At 35.1% G+C, this 15,589-nt stretch overlaps 1 protein-coding gene across 2 annotated transcripts in view; it reads left to right on the top strand.

The window, feature by feature from the left end:
- Window positions 1–2,220: 2,220 nt before the first annotated feature.
- NDST4 (N-deacetylase and N-sulfotransferase 4) overlaps window positions 2,221–15,589 on the top strand; it is a 414,235-nt gene continuing 400,866 nt past the window's right edge. The window contains exon 1 of one of the 2 annotated variants that reach the window (XM_031941816.1): window positions 2,221–3,931. The gene's annotated coding sequence lies outside the window, so the exon portion shown is untranslated. The remainder of the gene's footprint in view (window positions 3,932–15,589) is intronic. The other variant, XM_031941815.1, reaches the window with a different exon arrangement.

The raw sequence follows: 15,589 nt of genomic DNA on the forward strand, positions 1-15,589 counted from the left end.
ATAGGCAGGGAGGAAATCAAACTATCACTCTTTGCAGATGATATGATGGTATAGTTAGAGAACCCTAGAGATTCTACAAAAAAGCTATTAGAAATAATCCATAACTTTAGCAAAGTTGCAGGTTATAAAATAAATGCCCATAAATCCTCAGCATTTTTATTCATCACCAACAAAATCCAACAGCAAGAGATACAAAAAGAAATTCCATTCAGAATAACTGTCGACAGCATAAAATATTTGGGAATCTATCTACCAAAGTCAGGAATTATATGAGCAAAATTACAAAAAACTTTCCACACAAATAAAGTCAGACTTAAACAATTGGAAAAATATTAAGTGCTCCTGGATAGGTTGAGTGAATATAATAAAGATGACAATACTCCCTAAATTAATCTATTTATTTAGTGCTATACCAATCAGACTTCCAAGAAAATATTTTAATGATCTAGAAAAAAATAACAACAAAATTCATATGGAATAATAAAAGGTCAAGAATCTCAAAAAGAATTAATGAAAAATCAAATGAAGGTGGCCCATTACCTGATCTAAAACTATATTATAAAGCAGCAGTCACCAAATCCATTTGGTATTGGCTAAGCAATAGATTAGTTGATCAGTGGAACAGGTTAGGTTCACAAGACAGAATAGTCAACCATAGCAATTTAGTGTTTGACAAACCAAAGATCATAACTTTGGGGATAAGAATTCATTATTTGACAAAAACTCGTAGTATAATTGGAAATTAGTATGGCAGAAATTAGGCATGGACCACACTTAACACAGTATACCAAGAGAAGATTAAAATGGGTCCATGATTTAGACATAAAGAACGAGATTATAAACAATTTGAGGAAATTGGATAGTTTATCTCTCAGACTTGTGGAGGAGGAAGAATTTGTGACTAAAGACGAACTAGAGACCATTATTGATCACAAAATAAAAATTTTGATTACATCAAATTAAAATCTTCTGTACAAACAAAACTAATGTAAACAAGATTGAAGGGAAGCAAACAAACTGGGAAAACATTTTCAATTAAAGATTCTGATAAAGGCCTATTTCCAAAATATATAGAAAATTGACTCTAATTTTGAAGAAACCAAGCCATTCTCCAATTAATAAATGGTCAAAGGATATGAACAGACAATTGTTAGATGATGAAATTGAAATCATTACCACTCATATGAAAGAGTGTTCCAAATCATTATTAATCAGAGAAATGCAAATTAAGACAACTCTGAGATACCACTACACACCTGTCAGATTGGCTAGGATGACAGGAAAAAATAATGATGATTTTTGGAGGGGATGCGGAAAAACTGGGACACTGATACATTGTTGGTGGAGCTGTGAACGAATCCAACCATTCTGGAGAGCAATCTGGAATTATGCCCAAAAAGTTATCAAACTGTGCATACCCTTTGATCCAGCAATGTTTCTACTGTTTGTGGCAGCCCTGTTTGTAGTGGCTAGAAGCTGGAAACTGAGTGGATCCCCATCAATTGGAGAATGGTTGGGTAAATTGTGGTATATGAATGTTATAGAATGTTATTGTTCTGTAAGAAATGACCAGCAGGATGAATACAGAGAGGCTTGGAGAGAATTACATGAACTGATGCTAAGTGAAATGAGCAGAACCAAGAGATCATTATATACGTCAACAACGATACTGTATGAAGATGTAATCTGATGGAAGTGGATTTCTTTGACAAAGAGACCTAATTCAGTTTCAATTGATCAATGATGGAAAGAAGCAACTACACCCAAATTAAAAACACTGGGAAATGAATGTAAACTGTTTGCATTCTCTTTTTTCTTCCCGGGTTATTTTTACCTTCTGAATCCAATTCCCCCTGTGCAACAAGAAAACTGTTTGGATCTGCACACATACATTGTATCTAGGATATACTAGGACATATTCAACATATATAGAACTGCTTACCATCTAGGGAAGGGGGTGGAGGGTGGGAGGGAAAAATCAGAACAGAAGTGAGTGCAAGGGATAATGTTGTAAAAAAAAAATTACCCTGGCATGGACTCTGTCAATAAAGTTACTATAACAAAAATAAATAAACAAATAAAAAAATAGTTGATTTAGAGCATTTTTTCATATGACTATAAATGGCTTTAATTTCATTTTCTGAAAATTTTCATATCCTTTGGTCATTTATCAATTGGGGAATGACTTTTATTTTTTATAAATTTTGACACAGTTCTTTTTATATTTAAAAAATGAGACATTTATAAGAAACATTGATTGTGAAGAATACTGATTGTAAAGGTTTTCTCCCAATATGATACTCACTTTACAAATGACAGACTTTAAGCGATATGCCTGGAGCCGCATGGCTAGTAAATGTTTGAGGTTACATTTGAACCCAGGTCTTCCAGAATAAAAGGAGAATATAAGATTCATTGTATGACAATTGCATTTAAATGAGTTTAACTTTAAAAAAAAATCAGACCTATGATTTTATCAGTATATTAGTATAGGAGTACTGGGAACAGACTTCCTTTTTCAGTGTTGATAAATACAATTAATTTAATCAATGAAGTTATAATAAGAATTGTTATTTCGTGTAGTGTTTTACATATCTTTATCTCATTTGAAACACATAACTCCATAAGATAAGAATTTCAACTGTTATTATTTCCATTTGGGAAAAAAAAAATAAGAGGAAAGGGTGAGATTAAATGATTTTGCCCAAAGTTACAAAACTCTTAAATTACTAAATTGTTACTTGAACTAAGGTCTATGACTCTAAATCCAGTATGTTTTCAAATATACCACTAAGACTCCTGTTTATAACTAGTGTTTTCTTCTTTTATTTAAAAAATTTCACCAATAAAAAATGCCTTTCCTTCTCTCTGCCTCTCTGTTTCTCAATCTCTGTCGGTAGGTCTTTGTCTCTCCTTTCCCCTTCCTCTTTCACCCTCTCCTCTCTCTAATCAAAGTGTAATCCTGCTACCTCGTTTACTTGACCTTAAAGAGGAAGTGGGAGTCTGCAGTCTTATGCAGCCTTACCTCCAGTTCTCTCTTACTGCTTTATTGCTACATATCTGAACTTTTCCCTATTTTTCTCTAGTTTTAAATAACACTCTATGGTATTTGTACCAAAAAACACAAAGCCGACTTTGCTGCAGCATAGTTGACTCCAAGTGGCTTAGGAAGGAGGTGCAGGAGCGGATGGGGGGAGGGGATGTCCATACAGTGAAAGATTATGCAAATTCTTCAGGAACTTCTAATCAATCATCTCAGTGTGAAATGAATACAGCTGATCCCGGAATTAGTTTCTATTGGAATATTTTGGTGTGAAATATTCCACTCTCAGAATGACATCACACCAGATCCTAGTCCTTGAAAGCCTGGAGAATGATTAGCTGCAGGAACGGGCTTTTTCTGCCAATCATAACCCTGCAAGGCTGCCTATGACAGACTGTGAGGGAAGGAAAGAAGGGCGAGATTCGTAAACTGACTACAGCTAAACAAGGAGGCGCAGCGGCGGCGGCGGCGGCGGCGGTTGCTGCTGCTGCTGCTGCAACCAACAGCATCTAGAATCCGGGTGATTAAATAGTTCTCATAGGCTTTATGCTATATTGTGAATGCTTCCTTATGCGATTCGCATGTTCAAGAAGGAAGCTGTTTTTAACGGCGTTCTGAATAAGGGTTTGGATCCTTCCAGCTGTCTGCTTGTTGTTAAAGGACGTTGTTTGTGAAAAAAATAAAAGGAGATTATGCAAGAAGAGTTCAGTGACTAGGAGCCGGAGCTGAAAGAGTCTTCCCTGGATCTTGTTCAGACAGATGGTGGAAACTGTATACTACTCCTGCTTCACTTGAAATCAAGTGAGTCTGAATACCCGAGCTGTCTTTTGTAAATACTGGATATATTCGTTAGAAAGGCAGGGGGAAAAGGGAACATTTCTTCTCCAGGTAAGTTTCTGATTGATTTGTGCCCGTGAAGGTGTGTAAAATAAGTCAGTGTACATTGCATAATCATGAACATCATGCACAATAGTATTTTATTTAAATAAAAGTGTGTAGAAAAATAATTATTTTTAATTAATAAATTCTAGTTCTAATTAAACTCAATTAATTCTTGTTCCCTTTCAGCTGGTGTGCTCTTAACTAAAATGGTCCTCCAAAGTTATATTTTGTGCTATTAGTAGAGAATAGATTATCTGGTAAGATCCACCTTCAGACCTTAGATACAGTTATCTGAATGCTTAGATGAAAGAATTCCTTGATAACACTTTCTAGAAAAAATAAAAACAAAAACATTTTCCCCCTGGTGTCACTCTATTTCTACAAGGATATGTATGTCCTAAGCTAAGTGGAAGAAGGCAGAATTAGTGGTACTGACTGCATGTCATTCAAATTCCTTTTGATGGAAAATCTTTCAGTCAGAACTGTAAGGCTTACAGACGTATTTTGTTCAGATGAGCCTACTAAAAGCAGTAGCCTGAAACATTTGAAACTATATTATCTAGTTGTGGATTACATCATAAAAAAAATTGAGTCCCCAAAGGTAGAAATTAAGATCTGCTTACTAAACCAAAGCTTTCAGAGCAATAAACCCCTTAATGCTGGAGGAGTGAGGTAACCCAATAAGAATGACAGTATCTTTGTGGGTGGCTAGGAAAGTGTGGGTCCAAGTTCTTAATGACTAGAATAAGTTCTCAAAGGAGAAGCATTCTTTTATGTAATTTTTCTCATTCACCTAGTAACATTTCTCAGTAGAAAATGAAATAGAATGAAGGGTATAGGCATTTTTCTTCTAATTTATTTTTTAGTGCTTGTGCACTATAAATTGTCAAATTTCTGATAATAAAATACTGGTTTTGTTTCAAACTTGGTTCATAGTAACAGGTTGTAATTGTCTAATGAATTTCTGCTAAATTTCAATGGTACTTAATTACATTGCCAAAGTCTTCTTCCAACTAATCTTTTCCTGAGTACTTGATACCTGCTATCTGAATATCTTTGGACAGTTAAAAATAATTTCACAAAAATAACAAATAGCCTCAAAAAGTTTTTCTTCTAGAGAAAAAAAGATATAGATACTTTGCCAAGTTTCACTTAACTCCTAAAAATAATCTTTCCAGTCTTTCACTATTTAAGCCTTAAAGTAATGTGATTCTTTTGCTTTCATGGCTGGTTAGTTCAATAAGGAAGATTTCAAGATATAAGCCCTTACATTTGGACCAGTCTTTCAACGGATAACAGGCAAATATATATCTCTTTTTTTCTTCCCAAGATTCAAAACAATTTTTTTTCAAAATATAAAATGTTAAGTGACTTTTAAGAGACCAAAGCAAACTATATCAACTGCTAAGTTGGTATGAGTGTTTTTTCTTTCTCAAGACAGATTTTATTTATACAGTAGCAGTCACTCTTTATTCTGGTTGCTTGACTTAATTCTAACAAAAATTTCCAGTGTATTTCAAAAGGAAGTAGTGGTTTAAAAACAATGAGTTCTTGTCACCCAAACTTTCCCCTCTAAACAAGCACAATTCTAGCATCTGCTAGTAAGTTTTTATATCTTTTAGACATCCAGTGAGTCTGTTCCTTGTTTTGAAAAATGTGATGATGGGTACTGTATTTAGATTAATAGTCTATATTAAGATAATTTGTAGAATTCTTTAAATAGAACAATAAGCTTTAGATTACATATTTCATGTTATAATAAATGATATCCCAATATATTTTGGTATTATTATGGTGGGGAAGGACCTGGAAAAATTGTGAAATCTTATTAGTCATACTATGGACACGTTCTAAATCAGGGAAACACAGCAGAACATTTGTAACCTTGATCATGATTGCCAGTGAGGAGAAAGTAATTTTTATAAATACATTAATATCTATTTATCTTCTTTGAATAAAGGTGAGTTGTTTATTGATTCTCTATTGATTGAACAGAGTTCTTATCTAAAAACTATTTTTTGTTCCAAAACTCTGAAAGAAAGCAATAACAACAACAACAATGAAGGATGCACAACTTATTGTATATCAGTAACAGATAAAATCAAAACATGGAGCCTCTTAAATTTGATAAACAACACAAATATAAAAATGCCACATTTTGGTCAGAATAAGGATAAGAAATACTGCCAGTATTTATCTGATTTTTATGACTATTCATTCAAGACCCAAAATTGAATTTTCTTCCAGACAAATTTTTCTAATATTACTTTTGGCAGAGCTTTAACTTTAAGGGGAAAAAAAATCCACTTCTTTTTCAAGGCTAATAGTGAATTTTACTTTATAAATTCCCATCTAATTTTGTAACTTAATGAGTCTTCCTAGCATAGTCTTTTAGATGTATACTATGAGAGTAGGAAAGGTTTAATTCAGAATAAGAGGAAAAGATAAAAGTTTCTTCTATGCTTCATAGATAGGCATTAACATACTGTGTTCCAACTAGAAGATTATGGCTGGGTTCACATTCCAGGTTTGCAAAGAAGAAGGTAAACCTCACAAATCTAGTTTGTCAGCCAATGGCTGGGTGCCAGTAGTAGAAAGCTGAACACTAGAAGACTCATTTTGTCTGAACTGAAATTCATTTGTAGATATTATGTTTAAATAAAGTCCAATCTTAATTGTGTGGGCTTTTTTCCCCTGAAAGAAATATTCAGATTACTACAGAAGTTTCTATATCCTAATCTGTTGAAATGCTCATTGTATCTTCAATTAGATTGTGAGCTGTGAGCTCTTTGAGGGCATACTTGACATGTGGTAGGCACTTAATAAATGTTTGCTGACTGAGCAATTAATTTAATCCTATTTCTTCCACTTATTTCTGTAACTTTGGGCAACTCCTCTGGGCCTCAATTTCCTCAAGTGCAAAATGAAAGTCTTAAACTAGGCAATTTTTGAGGTTTCTTGGCACTGTGGATCTATGATTCTAAAATTCTAATGTTTTCTCATTTTCTTTTTTTTCTAAAATGCACTGTACATAATAATATCATCTACTTAGAGTGAAATGGTTAAGAAGAATTTGATTCTATAACATTCTATTTTTTTTGCTCATGTCATATTAGTATAATACAGTAGAAAAGATGAAGAGTCAAAGGACTTAAATTATTATGCTGGCTCTTGGCCCTCCAACAGTCTGAGGGGCAGTGAACTGGCCCTCTATTTAAAAAGTTTGAGGATCCCTGCAGACCATGTTAATGAGTATGATACTTTTTAGCAAGAGTAACACACATAATAAAATATTGCCTTTTTTGTTACTGCTGTTTTCATATTATTTGTTCTTTCAGGGAAAAACAAAAGATCAGCTAAAATTGTGTTCTCATTTGTTTAACAAATTCTAACGAATCAGTAAAATAATCCTAAATTAAAGTTGTTATGGTCTTATTTATATTGGTTTCTTTCCTTATTGATGTGAACTATGAATAGAAGACTGAAGGATTAAGATTAGCAAGACCTAAAGACGAAGAAGTGAGAGGCATTGTGGTATGGTAGAAATTGTGCTAAGTTTAGAATCACAATATCTAAGATCAAATCTGAGTTACTTTGCGATTTTAGGTGAATCATAATTTTCCTGGGCCTCAGTTTCCTTCTGGCCCCTTGTATAATACTAGATCAAACATATTTTTCTTTCCTTTTTTGAGGAAAAACAAATAAACAAGGAACAGTATAGGTGCAGTGACATCTCATACACTTCTTTTGAGCAACTCCCATGTGTTCCATTTAACAATTTTTAATCTAATATGCTGGCTTAGACATAAGGGGAAAATATGTGCATGGCACAAATGTTAGAGGAAATGAGTATCAAAGTAGAATGGCAGAAATAGAGGTCACAAGAGTGGTGATGTAAGCTTTAAAAATGTTGGCTTCTCTCCCACCTAGGTAATTACATTTAATTTACTTAATACTTTTAAATGGATTCTTTTGCTTTACATCCATAAACTTCTACTGCCTTTGTGGGAGTGGGAGAATTATGGTATCCTATTTGAGAAGTGGCTGCTGTTTAGTGGCAAACATAAATGGATTGAAGTAATTCTTGACGTTTGTAAATTCCCATAACTCATTTTTAGCCTACGTTCTATAAACACATTAACATTAATATATATCTTAAAAGCTGTCTGTCAGACTAGCATAAAATAATGGGGGTAGAAAGGAGGGAGTGGTATATAAAGGTTATTTTGTGCACTAAGAAGCTTTGGTTTGAATCCATCCTTAAAGCAGAACTCTATTCTAGAATGCCAATCCATAGAATTTGTCATATTTCATCAGAAATCTCAAAAGAATTCTTTAACTTGATGTACTGAATAGAGTCTCTCACTCCTACAGAAAAATAATTTACAGCTCAGAAATAAATATAGCAACTCTAAAAGATTAATACAGGAGAAACAGATGCCGAGATGCATATGACATAATGAATGCATATATGAGTCTAATTCTATTCATTGCACCAAAACACAAATAAGATTTTTAGGATTAGAATTTAAATTTCATTTTTTCTCTACCCAAACTTTCATTGTCATGTCAATCTAATGGCCGTCTTTTAAATGCTGTAATAAGTTCAACAAAAAAGAAAAGGTGATGGTTAATAACTTCCATCAAATTAAAAAAATTAATGGTTTTATGTTGATGTGCAAAAGATCTCCAGTGGGAAAATATGAAAGAATGATGTGCTTGGCTCTGTGGTATTTAATATGTTTCTAAAAGACTCAGAAAAGTCAAATCTGCAAATGATTCAAAATTGGAAGGAACATTTAGCACATCAAAATCAGTAAACAGAGTCAGGATCCCAAAGAATTGTGAAAGCCTAGAAAATTAAGACTGATGTCAGAAGGAATAATTGTAAAGTCATACTTAGGGATAAAAAAGGAGACGATTACACAGCAGTTATTCTGGGGAGAAAAAGACCCACTGGGGTTTTAGTGGGCTGCAAACTCAAAATAATTAGGAATCCAATGAGACAACCTAAAAAGATAACATATTTTTCCTGGACTTCATTAAAAATGGCAAAGCTGCAAGCACTGAGAAAGTGATAGTCTCACTGTACTTTGCCTTCATTAAAACTTGCTTTGAATATTGTTTTCAACTCTGGATATCATGGTTTAAGATGGATATCAATGATCAGAAAAGTACCTAGAGGAGGAGAATCAGGATGATGAAGGGCCTTATATAAAAATCAGGGGAAATTATTAAAATGTTTAGCCTGGAGAAAAGAAGATTTTTAAAAGTTATTTGAAGTACTATCATTTGAAAAAAAAAAAGAAGTACTATCATTTGGATGAGAGAGAAGATTTAATCTTTATTGTTATTATTTAGAACCCCTTTTGGGGTTTTCTTGGGAAAGATACTGGAGCAGTTTGCAATTCTCCCAACTACTCTGGGAAGTAGGTGCTACTATTATTTAAATAATTTTAAGCATTTCTCCAGGGTACCACAGCTAATAAGTATCTTAAGGCAGATTGAATTTTTGTCTTCCTATTTCAAGACATAACATTTAATCCATTGTGCTACCAGCAGCCTGGAAATAGGGGCACTTAGCTTGGATATGAAAAGATTTTAGTAGTTGGTGGGAAAGATACCTCTGCCTAAGTATTTGATACCTCTATCCAAGTATTTGAACTTGTGAAAGAGACATTAATCCTATTCTTGGTGCTCAAAAGGCAAAATAAGAATAATGGGCAGAAGTTGCAAAGAAGCAACTTCTTTGGCGTTATATAAGAGAACATATAACAATTTGAGTTCTCAAAAAAGTGGAAAGTGCTTCCTTGGGAGCTCCTGGTTTTACTTTCACTAGAAGTTTCCATGCAAAGGATGGATGACCACATGTCCCGTGGGCTGTAGAAGAGAATTCTTGTTCAGGTAGTCATTGAGCTAAATGTCCCTTTCCAAATCTGAGAGACTGTGATTCTAGAAAGAAGATGTACTCTGGATTGCTTGAGGAAAAAGACAATTAAAGGCAGTGGAGTTAAAAGATTAGATCTCACTACTTAAGAAATCTTGAGAATGAAGTCAATTTTTATTTTTATTCTGCTTAAGAAATATTCTGGATAAGAACTAGATGAATAGAAAAAGTGGCTATTTCAGAATCCAACTGACTCAGAAGCTTTAGATTAGAAGAGGATTGTTTGTGTTCAAGGGGAAATTGTAAACTGTTATGTCCGGACTAGCTCTCTGGAGGATCTTAGAACCAGCCCGAGTCCTTGGTCTTAGAAGAGAAGTGATGAGATGGGATTCACATGGATGGTCAAACATGGAGTCCATTTATTCCAAATTCTTTCAGCCTTATGTATAACAGTGTAGGGAGTTCCCAGTTTATGAATTCTCTATCCAACAAAAGCACAAGTACTTAACTTATTTATATAACAGGGAATTTTAAACTTTATATTAGTCCCCTTTTGCCCCCAAACCATAGGACTATTTGGGGCATTATTTTTGTAAGAGAATCAGCATAGTGCAATAGAAAGGACATTTTCATTTCCCTTAGTCTTCCCTTGCATCCACCCTTCAAACCTTTTCCTGCCCTTTCGTACAGAAATTCTGAGAAAAGTTCTCTATTCTTCTGGTTTTCCTTCCATTGTTCCAATCTCTTTCAGAAAGCTGCACCCTAAGATTCTATGCTTTCACCTCTCTAATGGCCTTTCTCTCCATTATTTGCCCAGATATCTCAATTTATTTATTCTTTAAGGTGCAGTTCAGATAATTAACTTCTTCATGAAACTTTCACCTCCCCATATCTGGTAATAATCTTTTCTCCTTCAGACCTGCTAAAACATTTCCTTTTATACTAAAGTACCACTTTTGAATTGTTCTCTGATATATATATATATATATATATATATATATATATATATATATGTGTGTGTATATATATATACATATATATATGCATTCACACATATGCATGTATGTATACATACACACATATGTATTTGTTATTCATCCTTCATTTTCAAAAAGTACTAAAGGATATCACAAAAGTGATATCTTGACTTTTTTGTGAATTGAAGTTGAGGCAGAGTTGAACAAAGTCATCAGTCTCACTTTTTCTCCCAGTCATCAGAATCCAGTGGCAGGACAAAAGTTAAAACCATTAATGGTGGCCAAGGATGTCGTGGATACCCTTGGCATCTTTAATGTTTGATCAAGCTCTAAGTGCTCCACAGCATCTGTACTATAGCCATTTGATCAAATTTTGCTTATCAGCAAATTTCTTCTTCATATGTTTATTTCGCAGATCAGTTTGAGGCCTATTGGTTTCCTTCAACCTGATTTAGCCCAACTTCATGTACAGTTATATCAGTGTGGCTACTGCTTATACAGTTGCTTCTAAGAACCACGGGTGAGGGTTGGGTGAAAGTGGACATACCCACACCCACACCCACATAAGAACATACCATATATGCTATATGTGGATATTGTTGTTTAGTCATGGCTGACTCTTTATGATCCCATGGACCTTGGTGTTCATGGGGTTTTCTTGGCAAAGATACTAAAGTAGTTTGCTATTTCATTCTCCAGTAGATTAAGGCAAAGTGATTTACCCCAAATCCCAAAGTTGTTGTGTCCTGACTCTGGGTCCAGCACTCTGTCTACTGAGACATCTAGCTGACCCATCTTTGGATATATGTTTGCATATATATATATATATGTATGTGATGGGGATACTGGGTGTACCAAGACTCTTCCTGCACTGGGCCACCAAAGTGGTAAAATTCACTAATAAAATGATGGGGTATGGACTATTGAGCAGGTCTCTGGTTGTCTTAAAAGAATTTGTAGGCTTAGATTTTCTCCAAATCTGGGGACAAATATTTTATTACAAAAGTAACTGCTTTCTTTTAGCAACTAACAAGAAGCCTAAGGGGATAGATGCCATTAAGTTATGTCTAGTAAGCTAAATTCCTAAGGAAGTTTAGCTAAAACAAGGAAAAAAGATGCCAATTGTCTAAAGTACACTAACTCTAAAAAAGGAGTTAGGGTCCTCATGTTTAGCATGTTTAGCATGAACTAGGAAAGTTCAATTAGATTCTTTTATAGGGGAAATATAATCTTGTGGGTGACATCATAACTTGGTTTTCTGATTGGATATTATCAAGTGTGGAGGCATAATGATTTAGTCCACTGGAGTATATGACAAGGGACAAAAGATCTAATTAAGAACGATGAGATGCAAATGATGAGGTTAGTGGTAGTTGTGATGAGGTGTGAAAATTGGGGTGGGAAATCCCTTCTGGTTGGTGCAGGTTCCATGGGAAAAGAATTCAAAAACCCAAAATCTGTGTGGCTCAAAGGGATTTATTGGCACTGAGAAGCCGGCTTTTCTAGGAAGACAGACTTCTTAGTGGCAAAAAGGTCTTGTTATGAAGATAGCAGAGATTAACACTGAGAAGAGAATATCTTCATAGTGGGCGAAAGTCCTGGAAGGGCAGCTTGCCATGAAGAGAGCTTCCTTGACAAGCATAATTCTGCAAAGATTTGAGGTTCAGAGTTGTCTTTTATTAGCCATCTGAAGCTCGAGCTTCAATTCAAAACTGAATGAGATTCCCTTAATGTTGTCAATGCCCCAGGATTAGATCTCTAATTGAAAAAGAGATTACTTATTTTGCCAGTTTTGAACTACCGGGAGTGGTTGTGGACTGATCTTCAACTCAATAGAGGGTGCCACCATATCTCTGGCCTGATCTCCAATTGAATGAGACCGCTTAATTGCTCTGAAGGATGGGCCTCCTTCAGAGGAGAGTTTGGACAGTTTCGGGGTTCACCCCAATCATCTCCAAAAGATCTCAGTCTACTTCAAGAACAAAATTCCCATTTAGGGCCAGGATAATCTTAAGAATGCTCCTCCCTGCTTGCTTCTGAGGGAAGCTGAGCTTTTCTTGGGTCAAGCCCACCTAGTTTCCTTGAACCTCACCATCTATATGTATCTCTCTATTTACTGATACATGTACATATGCATATTTTAGCTATAACTAGATCACAGCTAATAATCCATGTAAATATATCAATATCTAAAATTATATATAGACATGGTATGCTGAAGATCTTAAATGAAGTTTTAAGCTCTTAAAGCTTAAAACTGTACTGATTTTAAAAATTCCCTGTATGTATATATCTATATTTCCAAAATTAGGAAATCTCTCTATTAGGTTATACATTCTATTAAAGCTGGAACTATATTATATCTTATTTTTGTTCAATACCTCCCCCTTCCCCCATTTCATCCCTAGTTCTAGGCATAATATTCTCTCCCCAGTTGGTAGTTAAATGCTTGCTAATTTAATTGAATTCAACTGAAATAAATTAAAGAACACAGCTACCCCCTCCTATTTTCAGTACCTTATTTGATCCATTCACCATTTCTTAGAAGGTTTGAAGTAGGAAGACTGTTGGGAATGGACTGAACAGAGTGATCTTGTGATATAGAAACAACTACCACACCCCTTTTGTTCCTCTGAGGGCCCTCTTCACTTTCCTTCCCACTCAGAGTCTCAGGTCTTTTCCTTTTTTTTCCACCTCACTCCCCCTAGTTATCTCCTTTATCATAGATTGTTAGAATTAGAATTCAGGGCTCATTGTAACATGGAGCATGCAGATACACCTCAAGTATTTGAGAGGTGAACACATGTACACAGTGTGCTCCAGTTAAACTCCCATGTCATACCATATCTCTCACTGCAGACTGTGGTCCTTTATCTTTAAAAATCCCAATCTAACAATGCCTGGAAATAGAAAATAGTCTTTCTAGAAAAGCAAATACTCTTCCAAACAGGTTGGTGATGTTGAGGGAATAATGTGTATTTTCTCTTCATACCAGGTCCCAAAAGACTCCTTTCAAGGTTGAGTGACAGTAATACAATATCCCATCTCTGAGTTGCCTCCTGACATTTCTACATTTCAGCCACCAGTTAAGGTTTGAGGACTAGAGAAAAAAAGCACGCAATGTCTCCCATAAGGCTGTTAACAGATTTAAACCTACAATATTGAGAAAGTTTTTTTGCTTTGTTTGTTTGTTTTGGAGTGGGGGAAAAAGAAAGGTCTAAAGTGAAGTTGACACACAGAGATTTTTTTAATAAATCCAATTTGGTTATTATTATTGTTATTTATAAGTTATCATTATTATTGTGTTTTGATAAGAAAATGATTGTTTATTGCAGTTTGGCAATATAATGTGGTAAGTGGTCCAAGAGGAATGAATTTCTAAGATGAAATTTCTAGTTTTCAAGCTGTCTTCATGTTTTTTATTGTTTTTCTCAGTCCACCTTGACCCCAGTTTCCTCTTTCCCTTTACACAAATGTAAACTTCCCAACTCAATCTAGAACCTCAGCAACCTCTGAAATGGAAATTTAAATTATGTAGGATTCAAGCCCAATGCAATAGGCAAACAGGAACTAATGTGCAAATAGCTTTTGACCAACTAACTGGTGAAGGTCAGTATGCAGAGAATTCAGAACAGATTTATTATCCCATAGCAGTGTATGAGCAAATTTCTAAGGCTGCAATAAAAACTTGGAGTTCCCTCCCTGAACAGAAAGATGGAAGTAAAGCTTTCACAAAAAATAGAGCACGGTCCCAATGAACCTTTTGCTGATTTTGTGGGACGTTTGCAAACAGCTGTAATAAGAATCACTGGAGACAATGCAGCTACAGAAATAAAGACCAGACATCTAGCTAAGGAAAATGCCAATGAGGTTTGCAAAAGAATTATATGGGGACTAGACAAAGATGCTCCTTTAGAGGAGATCATAAGATGCTGTGCCACAGTGGGCACAAATTCTTATTATACCCAAACTATGATGGACAACGGAAAGAGTCCTTCTTGGCAAAGGAATTCCAAAGAAACTCGTTGATGTTTTCAGGGTGGAAAAGTTGGACATTTGAGAGCCCAGTGCAGATACAGAGATAAAGTGAGAAGACAGGGTGAGAGAATAAAACCCCAAACCCCATGTCCAAAATGCAACCGAGGCTTTCACTGGGCCTCTGAATGTAGAGTGACCCAGAGAAATGAGAGGCAGAGCCCAGCTCCAAGGTATCAATCAAAAGACATATTGGGCATGATAGCAGCTGAAGTTACACCCAGCGAGTCTTTAGAAGGTCAGGATTCTGATGTGATCAATCAGCCTAAAAATAATCACATGGCAGGAAGGGATTACAGTTGGGGAGAATACAGACCTTTTAACCCGACAGGGGAGTGTCCTGTGCAAACAGCTCCAATGTAATTACCAGATGATGAGGAGAAATCCCAAAAGTGGTAAATAGAAGGGAATTAGATAGGGGAAGAGGGTTTGCTTCTATTTCTACAGATGGAGAAGGAATCAGATGGGTGCCAATAAGCCGTATTTGCCTTGTCCATCAGAGAGAAACAGAAAAAGAGAAAAACCTCAAAACAAAGAAGATTTAAGAAACATCTGACACTGAAAGAGCATGTCTCTTTGCATAAAGTTAAAAGAACTTTAAAATCTTCAGCTTTCAATTCTTGAAAACCAGCAGGAATCATTGGATACCCTGAGATGAAAAATTGTTGATGAGACTATTGCAGTATTTCAGAGCTTACAGGAATTATTTGATTCCTGGCACATGAACTAATGGACAATGGATTCCTTTTGAACTATTTCCAGGAC

This window comes from Sarcophilus harrisii, chromosome 6 (assembly GCF_902635505.1).
Source record: "Sarcophilus harrisii chromosome 6, mSarHar1.11, whole genome shotgun sequence".
Lineage (NCBI taxonomy): Eukaryota > Metazoa > Chordata > Mammalia > Dasyuromorphia > Dasyuridae > Sarcophilus > Sarcophilus harrisii.